Raw genomic sequence first — 11241 nt, forward strand, 5'->3', positions numbered from 1 at the left:
TTCTTAATTTTCATTCTCTAAGTTCTACAGAGATTTGCTTTCCTTGGAACCCCCAGTGAAGATGCTGGAGCTGACGTCTAAGATGGTAACACCTTTCTCCTGGGGCAGCACTGAGCCCCCGAGACTGCCTATTTACTTGTGACTAGTCAAGCAGACAAATGAGGTTCAAGGCCTCTAGGGAAAGCCTTTAATAATGTAGACTCAAGGTCCTGGCAGATTTGTGCTCCTCTTACATTGCTATTAGGTAATAAGTCAACTGGGTTGAACTTCTGTAGCTTACAATGGTCCAAAGAGTGCATCTAAGGTAAGGTACATGTAGTCAAAGTAAGATGGCTGGGTACAATTTTGGACAAGGGTCAATCAAATCCCCGTGCAGTGAAAGGAAATATGGTGACTGACGTAGGAAGTCAGAGAGCAGAAGTTTGAGAAATAATCCTGAGGATCAATTTGTGTACTGGTTTTCCTGAGGGTTTTTTGAGAATCAGGCCAGGTCCAGGTCAATTCTCAGTTGTATGATGCCTTAGCCTTTACAACCGTGAAGTGCACTAATATGTGACATATTGTGTTATTATACTGTTTAAATGTCTTGAATGGGAGGTATTGAAATGGGTACTGAACAACATATAAATAAGTTTTTGATAAAATAGTATTATAACTTTAGCAGTGAAAATGAAAAATATAAAAATGACAATCAGTTTGACACTAAAATATCAAGTAAGAGAAAAAAATCACCTATAAAATCACATCAGTTGCTATAATATATCGAAGTCACATAATAAAATAAAAGCACTATCATATAATTACAGATGTTTAGGACAATGCAGCTCAGATCTGGATTCTTCTGATTTGGTTCTGACTTCTGGAATTTACCTTTACTTTCTTTGTGAATAGTAACACCACAGCGTCATGTTTATTCATACATAAATTTCTTTAAAACTTCAAAGCTTTCAATTTATCCTTTTAATTCTGGCTCATTTATTTAACTATTTTGACAAGAAAAGTACAGAATAAGTTTTGAGATAAATGTAAATGTCTTGCAGTATATATCAATTTTCACCTTTCGAACTTTTCCTTCTTTCTCTCCCTCCCTCCTTCCCTCCCCCTCCTTCCTTCCTTTCTTCCTTCCTTCCATCCTTCCTCTATTCCATCATTTGTTCACATAGACTTTTTCCTTTTATTTTATTGATTATGATGTTACAGTTGTCTCAATTTCCCTTCCCTCTGCTTCCCTCCTCCCTGCGACCCCCCCTCACTCCAGTCGTCCCCCCCCTTAGTCCATGCCCATTGGTTGTGCATATAGTTCTTCTCAATATCTTCCTATCTACTCCACTCCCTCTTACTATGCTTCTTAATTCCTGCATCAACTCCCACCCTTTCCCCCCCACCCCTCCCCGCTGACCTCCCCTGAATATGTTCCCCATATCTATAATCCTTTTTCCACTCTTGTTGCCTACTTAGTTTGCCTTCGTTTCGATTCCCTAGCTTCTGTTGTTGGTTGTTGTGATACAGTTTTCATCTTAATGTTCATAGTTTTGATCCTCCTTCTTCTAAACAAGTCCCTTTAACATTTCATATAACAGTGGTTTGGATCTAACAAACTCCTTCAGTTTTACTTTGTCCTGGAAGCACTTTCTCTGCCCTTCTATTCTGAATGACAATTTTGCTGGATAGAGTAATTGTGGCTGTAGGTTTTTGATTTTCATTACTTTGACTATTACTTGACAGTCCCTTCTTGCCTGCAAAGTCTCCTTTGAGAAATCAGCTGATAATCTAATTGGGACCCCTTTGTACATGATTCTTTTCTTCCGCTGCTTTTAAGATTCTCTCTTTATCTTTAATTTTTGACATTTTGATGATAATGTGTCTTGGTGTGGTCCTCTCTGGGTCCAGCTATCCAGAACTCTCTGTGTTTCCTGGACCTGTAAGTTCATTTCCTTCCCCAGGTTAGGGAAGTTCTGCTTCATTATTTTTTCACATAATTTTTCAATTTCTAGTTCATCTTCTTCACCCTCTGGCAATTCTATAATTCAAATGCTCCTTCACTTATAGCTGTCCCAGAGGTTTCTGAGCTTCTCCTCATATTCCTTCCTTTTTGTTTCCTCCTTCTGCACTGGTTGACTGTTTGTTCCCTCCCTATGTTCCAATTTGTTGATTTGATCCCTGGCTTTCCCTTCCTCAGCACTTGTCTTGTATGTATTTTTGTTTATTTCAGCAGGACTAGCCTTCATTCCCTCCCTGTCTTGATTCAGCCCTGGTGTTAGGTCTGTAAGCTGCCTTATGACTATAGCTCTGAACTGAGCCTCAGAAAGGTTCTCTATTTGTTCATTGGTCAAGTCCTTTATTTGTTTTTTTGTTAGCTGCGTGATTGGTATTTCAATCATTAATTCTGCCATTCTGACCATTTTGTTTATCTTTCCTTCTTGGGCGGGGCGCTGTCACACTCCCTACACTATATTGGGTGGAGCTCCATGTGCTCGTCACAAGCTGGCGACCTTTCTCATCACACCGTGGCACTTTGCGTGGGGGCGGGGGTCCAAAATGAATTCCTGCTGTCACTCTCTGCTGAGAAACCGGGAGCCTCCTCCTCCATCCCCACACCCTCCAGGCCTCACAGTCCGAGACAATGGGGGCCTGCCTTCTCTGGCATTGGATCAGGAGCCGATGGGTCTGTTCTGTAGCCATGGCTGGCTCCCAGGCGGTTCTCTCCTCCCCCTAAATATGGGTGTCTGCTTACCAGGTCCCGCTGTTCGCTGTTGCAGCTGCCACCTCCAGCACAGCTCTATCTTTCAGCCACGGTTTCGCCCTTCTTAACCATCTGGACGAGCACCAGTTGTTTATGAATTTATACGTTGGACTTCCATGTAGCTTTATTTTCTGCAACTTCTGGTTATTTTTGGTTTTGTGATAGTTGTAGTCCTTCTTAATTGTTGAGGAGACAGAGCGTGTGGGTCTATGCCTCCATCTTGGCCGGAGGTCTGTTCACATAGATGTTTGAGCTCTATGTTTGATGCTAAGGAGATAGAGGCTATGAATAGATTTCATCCCCAAATTTGTGAGTATAATAAACAAGAAATGAACACTAATTTTCAACAAAGGAGGTGGTGACAAACTTTCAGAGGGAAATCTGGGAAACTATAAAGAAAAATGTACTCAACAGCCTGGCAGTTCCTCAAAGACTTAAACACAGTTACCATATGACCCAGCAATTCTGTTTCCTCCTTGTACACCCAAGAGGGTTAAAAAATGTATTGTTCACACAAAAACTTGTGCACAAATGTTCATAGCAGCATTATTCATAGTAGCCCCAAAGTGGGAACAACCCAGATACACATCAACTAATAAGTGGATAAATAAAATGTGTTATGTCCACAGAATGAAATATTATTTGGCAATAAAAAGGAATACACTGACTCGTGCTTCAACATGGATGAACCTTGAAAACATTATGCTATGTGAAAAAATCCAGTCAGAAAAAAACATGTATTAATGGTTCCACATATCTACAAAGCAGGCCAGGGCTGGGGCTGGAGGAAGGAGATGAACGGAATGATAGCAAAAGAGCTCCTTTGGGTGTAATTAAAATATTCTAAAATTAATCATGTTTGCCATGGCCAGGTGGCTCAGTTGATTGAGGCAATGTCCCATACACCAAAAGGTTTTGAGTTTGATCCCTGGTTAGGGTGTATACAGGAGACAGCCAAACAATGTTGCTTTCTTTCTCTCTCCCTTCCTCTTTCTTTAAAGATCAAGAAGCATATCCTTGGGTGAAGATTAAAAAAAAAAAAAAAAGAAAATTGACCATACTAAAAACAATTTATTGTACACCTTAAATTGATATTTTGTGTGATATGTAAGTTATATCTTAATAAAGCTGTTTTATATTACATTAGTCATAGATGTAAAATTCTTAGAATAATTACTGGCATAGAACAAGTACCATATAAAAATTAGCTAGTATCACTATTATTAGTTACAATGAAAATTAAAACAGGAGACCATGTATTGCTTTCTTGGTTGGTAGAGATTAAATAGTTCAGTAAAACACAATAATGGCCAGAATGTCCACAATCACTCAACTCTTCTCCACTGTAGATAGAAGTGTAAATTTATGCATGTTCATTAGTGGACTTAGTAGATTTACTTATTAAAATGATAAATATTTATACTTTTTTGACCCAACAATTTCAAAGAATTTGTCTTGGTTCATTATTTTTGGTTTACATTACCAGAAGACCTAAATAGCTATTAACAGATGTGCGATTTAAAAAATGATGGTACAACCATAGAAGAGAATCTGACGTGGCTCTAGAAAGAAAGAAAGAAAGAGGCCCTTCTACTTGAGTTTATCTCTAGGCACCTTAGTAAGTGAAAAAATAAATTGCAGAACAGTGCTTACGGTATGCTGACATTACTGTAAAAAATACTGACATTACTGTTGAAAATGTGTGGATGAATACACATTTATGCTTGTAAATGCATAGACTTTTCTAGAAAATGCACAAGGAAGTCTGTGGTCAGAGAAGGACTTTGGTTGCACACACTTCTGTACTGCTTAAAATGTTGTCTTTTGTGGTTTTATTTTGGTCGAGAGTATATTACTTTTTTAACAAAAGTTAATTAAAAGGAAGATGAGAAATATATGAGGCCAACAAAAAACCACAGTTAAACAAAGTTGTTCTCCATTTCCTAACCAGATGTGTTTGGTCTAAGTAGACTAGATTATACCAGAAGGGTGTGTGTGCATGTGCATGTTCAAGTTTCAAATTACCAAACATAATGAAAATTAAAAAACAAACAAACACCCTGACTTCTCCCTTATTTAGCACTGGATCATCTACTCAGTGTTATTTATTCACCCAACAACTGCTAGCTAAGAACCTCCTAACTTGCCCCACAGTTGGATGCTGTGGGAAGTACCGCAAAGGTGAGAAGAGCATCTCATGGTCACATGTAATTTAACACAAGAAACAAGAAAAACTCCAGTAACAATACAAGAGCTTAATGATTACTCAAGTCAATTGTTTCAAGCGTCATAAAATGGCCTTTTTTGAGCTTTTACAGTGCCACCAGGAAGTCAGCAGGGGGCACTTCAAACATATTCGGGCTGGAGTCAGCTCAGCTTTCTGTCAGTCTAGGGTTTTGATGATTTGTCTGAAGTTGTCTCAGAATGTGAAGTCTTTAGCAACACACATGGGGTGGCCCTCCAAAAACCAGAATTTATTTATAAAAAAATTATGTATTTATTCTTACATGTTTAAACTTCAGTCACCTTCCAAGTACCCTCTATTTGATGCAATGGAGTACACCTACTGAGACGTTTTTTCCAGTTTTCGAATTCATCGATTTTGATACCTTTCAGTGCTCCTGCCATTTTTTGTTTCACCTCTTTCATATTGGCAAAAACGTTTCCCTCTGAGGACTTTTTCATCCACTGAAACAAAATGAAGTCTCTAGGGGTGAGATTGGGTGAATAGGGAGGGTGGGACATGGGTGTCATGCTGTTTTTGGTGAAAAACTGCTGAACACTCAGTGCATTGAGGGCAGGTGTGCTTGTAAATCACCCATCGTGAAATGGGCAAACGTGTCGAAAGAGTTTTCAAAAAACTTCACTGAGGCTGAATGCAGCCTCTCACAACAATGCCAGCTGGTACACTGATACAGATGGGTTCCTAGAACACTCATCTGGTGGGGGAAGCCTGTACACTAGGGACTCACTCTCCAGTTAATTTTGGGTCCCCTGTCATATATTTGTGGCTTTGCATATTCAAGCTACCAACTAGGTCTCATAGAAAGTCTCCTTTGACTTCCTACATGGACTTAAGGTTTTAAGTTTGGGATTTTTTTTAAAGGGAAAGAAATTAGTTATGAATAAACATAGATTATAAATCCAGTGGGTTATTTATGGGACATTCTTTTTAGCTTGTCTGCTCTGTCTTCTAGGAAAGGCCTGCATCCTTCCCTGCATCCTTGGCCTTTGTAGCTTCTCTGTGACAGCATATTTTTGTCCTGTTCTGATGTGTCTCCCTCACCATAATGCCTTGTTCCAGACAAGCCATTGCAATACATTGATATAAAAAAAAAATTAACTCTTTAAAAAAACTTTTATTTCTCCTAACTTTATTTAGTACGTTTTTTAAAATGTTTTTATTTATTTATTTATTTTTAGAGAGAGGGAAAGGGAGGGAGAGAGGGAGAAAAACATCAATGTGTGGTTGCTTCTTGTGAGTCCCCAATGGGGAACGTGGTGCACAACCCAGGCATGTGTCCTGACTTGGAATCAAACTGGCGGCCCGTTGGTTTGCAGGCCGGTGCTCAATCCACTGAACCACACCAGCCAGGGCTAGTCAATTTTTTTAAAAAAGTATATTTTATTGAGTATGTTGTTACAGTAGTTCCAATTTTTCCCCCCTTTGCTCCCCTCTGCCCAGTATCCCCCTTCCCTCCAGCAATCCCACCCCCTTTAGTTTATGTCCATGGGTTGTGCATATAAGTTCTTTGGCTTCACCCTTTCCTATATTATTTTTAACTTCCCCCTGTCTATTACGTACCAACTGATTATGCTTCTTAATTCCTGCACCATATCCCAATTTCCCCCCTCCCCAATCCCAGCTGATAACCCTCCAAATGATCCCCATACCTATGATTCTGTTCCTATTCTGGTTTGCCTAGTTGAATTTTATTTTTATTTTTTAGATTCAGTTGTTGATAGTTGTGAGTTTGTTGTCATTTTAGTGGTCATAGTTTTGATCCTTTTCTTAAGTAAGTCCCTTTGACATTTCACATAATAATGACTTGGTGATGATGAACTCCTTTAGCTTTACCTTGTCTGGGAAGCACTTCATCTGCCCTTCCATTCCAAATGATAGCCTTGCTGGATAGAGTAATCCTGGTTGCAGGTTGCCTTTCATTACATTGAATACTGCTTGCCAGTCCCTTCCTGCCTGCAAAGTGTCCTCTGAGAAATCAGCTGATAGTCCTATAGGCAACCCCCTGTAGGCAACTCTCTTCCTCTCTCTTGCTGCCCCCAGGACTCTCTCTTTATCTTTCACCTTTGGCATCTCATTCATGATGCGTTCTGGTGTGGTCCCCTCTGGGTCCAGCTTTCCCGAGACCCTCCATGCTTCCCGGACCTGTATGTGCATCTCCTTCGCAAAATTTGGGAAGTTTTCTTTATTTTTTTCAATTCTTGCTTCCTCATTCTGCACTGGTTGACTGTTTTTTCCTTCTGTATGTTCCAAATCATTGATTTGAACCGCAGTTTCCTTCCCTTCACCATTGGTTTTGTGTGGATTTTCCTTCGTTTCACTTAGCATAGCCTTCACTTCTTCTCTTATGCATTTGCCGTACTCAAGCATATCTGTCAAGCCTATGAGCATCTTTATCACCAGTGTTTTGAATTCTGCATGTGTTAGGTTGTCTATCTCCTCATCTGTTAGATTGGCTATCTCCTTGTGGCTTAGTTCTCCCACTGGAACCTTGACCTGTTCCCCCTTTTGGGCCATACTTCTCTGTCTCCTCATTCTGACAGGCTCCTCTGTTTGTTGCCTCCACATCCCAGGTAGAGCTGTCGCCCCTGTTACGTTGTAAGGGGCAGAGCCTTAGGGATTCATCAGTACAGGGTGACCTGTTTTACCACGTTGTGGTGCTGTATGTGAGGGAGGGGTCCGAGAGGGAACAATGCCATCTGCCCAGCACTAGCCCCTTTTCCAGGCACCTCTCCCACTTCTGCACTGGACTGGTGCCCTTCTAGCTGCTGCCCTGGCCATCAGTCCCAGAGTAGGTGGGTCTGTGGACATTCTAGGACCATGGGGGCCCTTTAAACAAGTGGACTCTGCTGAGAGACTAGCAGTTTCTGCCTCCACTTCAACCCTGACTGGTTTGCACAGTCAGAAGCAATGAAGCTTGATTTTCCCCTGTGCTGGGACCGTGAGTTTCTGAGGTCCAGTGAGGAGCTGGGAACACTCCCCAGGTGTCCCTTCCGAAGTTTTAAAACATGTGACTGCATTTTCTTCTGGCCTGCTGCTGCCGCCACTGCTGCCACCACCACACCACGTCCTCTCCGCCCTGGCTTCGCCCCTCCTACCTATCTGGATGAGTACTGTATTTCTTCTTTATATCTTTGTTTGCTGCACTTTCATGCAGTTTGATTTTCTGGAATTTCTGGTTGTTTCTAGTTTTGAGGCAGTTGTATTCCTTCTTGGTTGTGGAGGGAGATGCATGGTTGTGGCCGGAAGTTCATTTTATTTATTTTTTAATGTAAGCATTCCAAATACCAGGTTATGAATAGTTTTTGGTTATTTTAGATATTATAATCTTAATATATGTAGCTTCCAAACTAAACATGGCATATCAATTTCATTACTATTATTATTATTTCCCCCCCAATGGGAATTTAAAAAAAAAGATTTTATTTATTTACTTTTTAGAGAGAAGGGAAGGGAGGGAGAAAGAGGGGAAGAGAAACATCAATGTGTGGTTTCCTCTCACATTCCCCCAACTGGGGATCTGGCATGCAACCCAGGCATGTGCCCTGACTGGGACTTGAACTAGTCAATTTTTTAATGCTGATATTAAGATATTTATTTTTCTCTTTGTTTTTCATTTTCTTTTTTCTTTCTTTCTTTCTTTCTTTTTTTCTTTCTCTTTTCTTTTGGAAGAGGAGAGGGAATGAGTGTCCCCAAATCAAGAAAACAAAAACCCTTAAAATATGTCTGGATTATTTAACACCACACTTTTATCATTTGAAATAATTCTCTTCATACTTCACAATTCCTTCCCCTGATCCCTTTACTCAAACTTGGTGAAGGAAGGAGACAGTAGCAAATTGGCTAAATATAATATTCATTCGCATTTTAACTTTTCCAGAATATGACACCCAACTTTACCAATGGGGAACTATATTCTGCCTAGGTTAATTTTTTCTTGAACTGCTACTTGGAATTTCTTCAACATAGCTTTTTTGGAAAAGGAATCAAAGAAGAGGTCCATGAGAACAGCATCTCCACTTAACTGCCCAGCAGAAACAGTTCCACCCTCAGGCACCACATCTCATAGCTATGGCCTCACCCTCATCCTTCCGTCACTGTTACGTCCCCATCTGTCCAGGTGTAGCTGACACTTCTCCCTGTTTAGTTTAATGCTGAGATATAGGTGGGTAGAAGTGGAAAAGACTTTTATGGCAATTTTTAATAAACATCTTGTTTAAAAAAATTTTTTTAAATGTTTATTGATTTGAAAGAGAGAGAGAAGTGGAAACATCTATGTGAGAGAGAAACATTGATTGGCTGCCTCCCATATGCACTGGGACCAGGGATCAGATGCAACCTAGGTATGTGCCCTGACCAGGAATTGAATATCCAGCCTTTTGGTGTATGGGATGATGCTCCAACCAAATGAGCCACATTGGCCTGGGCAATGTCTTTTTAAAAAAATTAAAAGTCAATAGATTTAAATATATTTTTATATTTATGATTTTGTATTTGTAAATTTTATTTATATTAATCATACTTTTTCTACATTAAATATAATTTTTGTGGTAGACACCAGATCCACTTCAGTACTGATGCTCTTCTAGAGCCCAGACATTTCATCATAACTTAGCAAACAATGTCACAAAATAAAATCTGCACTGAACCATGCATATACAAAAGAAACTGCTTTCCAGACTTTTCCAGTTTGCAATGACAGCAACATTAAAATGTAACACATTAAATACATTTTCCTTCTTTCTTGGTATCACCAAATGAAAAACACTTTATGATTTGTGGTTACTATTATTTAATATTCCTTGCATTTTATCTTTCTTCACTCGTACAATGGGAGTATTATTAAGTTCGGGATGTTTTTGTAATGATTAAATTCAAAAATGGATGAAAAGTGCCCAGTGTGTGCACATAGGAGGCCCTCTATCTAAATAATAGATAGGTAGATGATAGACGATAGATGATAAATGATAGAAAGATAGATGACAGATAGATGACCAATAGATAGATGGAATTTCCCTACATGTGGAATTCTGGAGTTTCTGGTTATTTCTTTAAGTATGCCCATTTAACTTTTTACTTGCGTCATTTTAAACATACCAGGAGCAAGTGTTCTGCCATGATTACTGATTTGTTAAACGTTTATAAAAAACTGAGCTTCTTTTAACCGAAGCTTTTTAAGTCTGTTACAAAGGAAAAGTCCGTTGCGGAAAACGCTCTTGGTGGTCAAATAACTTTGCTGGAGTTTGGTAGAGACACGTCGCTAACACACCTGCAGTTGGGGCTGGGAGTCCTTCGAGCCTCAGCACCAGGTCCTGGGCACCTGATCGCTCGGAGAGCAGCCAATCAGGAGAGTGCCTTGCCTCCACACCCACCTGCTCCCCGCCTGGGCAGGGATTGGAGCCAACCTGTCCGCTTTTCTAGCCGACTGAGATACTGTGACTTAATTCTTCCTGGAAATCTCTGCAACCCGAATGGACATGGAGTGGAACACTACAGGCCACTACAGGCCACATTTTTTTTTTTTTTTTTAATAAGAGTTACTCAAACTCTTTGATTTTGTTATCTGTTTACCTGGAAAATCATTTTAAACATTCATTATACGTCAGAATTCTTTTTAGCAATCTTCTTGCAGTTCTCTGAAGGGCAAAGAAGAACAGATTGGTTTGGTTGTCTTAGCTGATGATTTAAAAAGAAGTTATGTGTGAAAATAGGCCGCATGACTATTCTATGTAAGATGGTAGGCATTTTGTACTTCTGTTTATGTCATTTATACTTGAGTACATGTGATACAATTGTACTCATCTCGTAACATTTAAAAACATTATTAGAATTTGCTACATAGCTCTTGGAGGACTGCCACATCATAGCCCCCCCCCCCCCATTGTCTGTTCTCTTTTGATGGATTTTATTCTTGGCAAGTTTCAAAATTCCTCCATACACTTTGTAGGATAAAATGAATGTATGCAACATATTGTTTAATAATCTCAGTACAAGACAATATATTGTGTTGTGCTACTTAATGCATCACCTAAAAAAATAGAACTCTAGTCTTTAGAATAATGCACTTTGAATGATTTGGACATTATCAGGTATATTCATTTCTGAGATAAACTTTAAATGTGAGCCTAGTTTAAGTAGTATGCTTCATCCTTTTAACATACAAATGTGGAGTGTGAGCAAGAGAGAGAGAGAGAGAGAGAGAGAGAGAGAGAGAGAGAGAGAGAAGGAAGGAGAGAGAGAGAGATATGGAGGGAGG

Source organism: Furipterus horrens, unplaced genomic scaffold (genome assembly GCF_987537825.1).
Source record: "Furipterus horrens unplaced genomic scaffold, mFurHor1.1.pri manual_scaffold_10, whole genome shotgun sequence".
NCBI classification, from domain to species: domain Eukaryota; kingdom Metazoa; phylum Chordata; class Mammalia; order Chiroptera; family Furipteridae; genus Furipterus; species Furipterus horrens.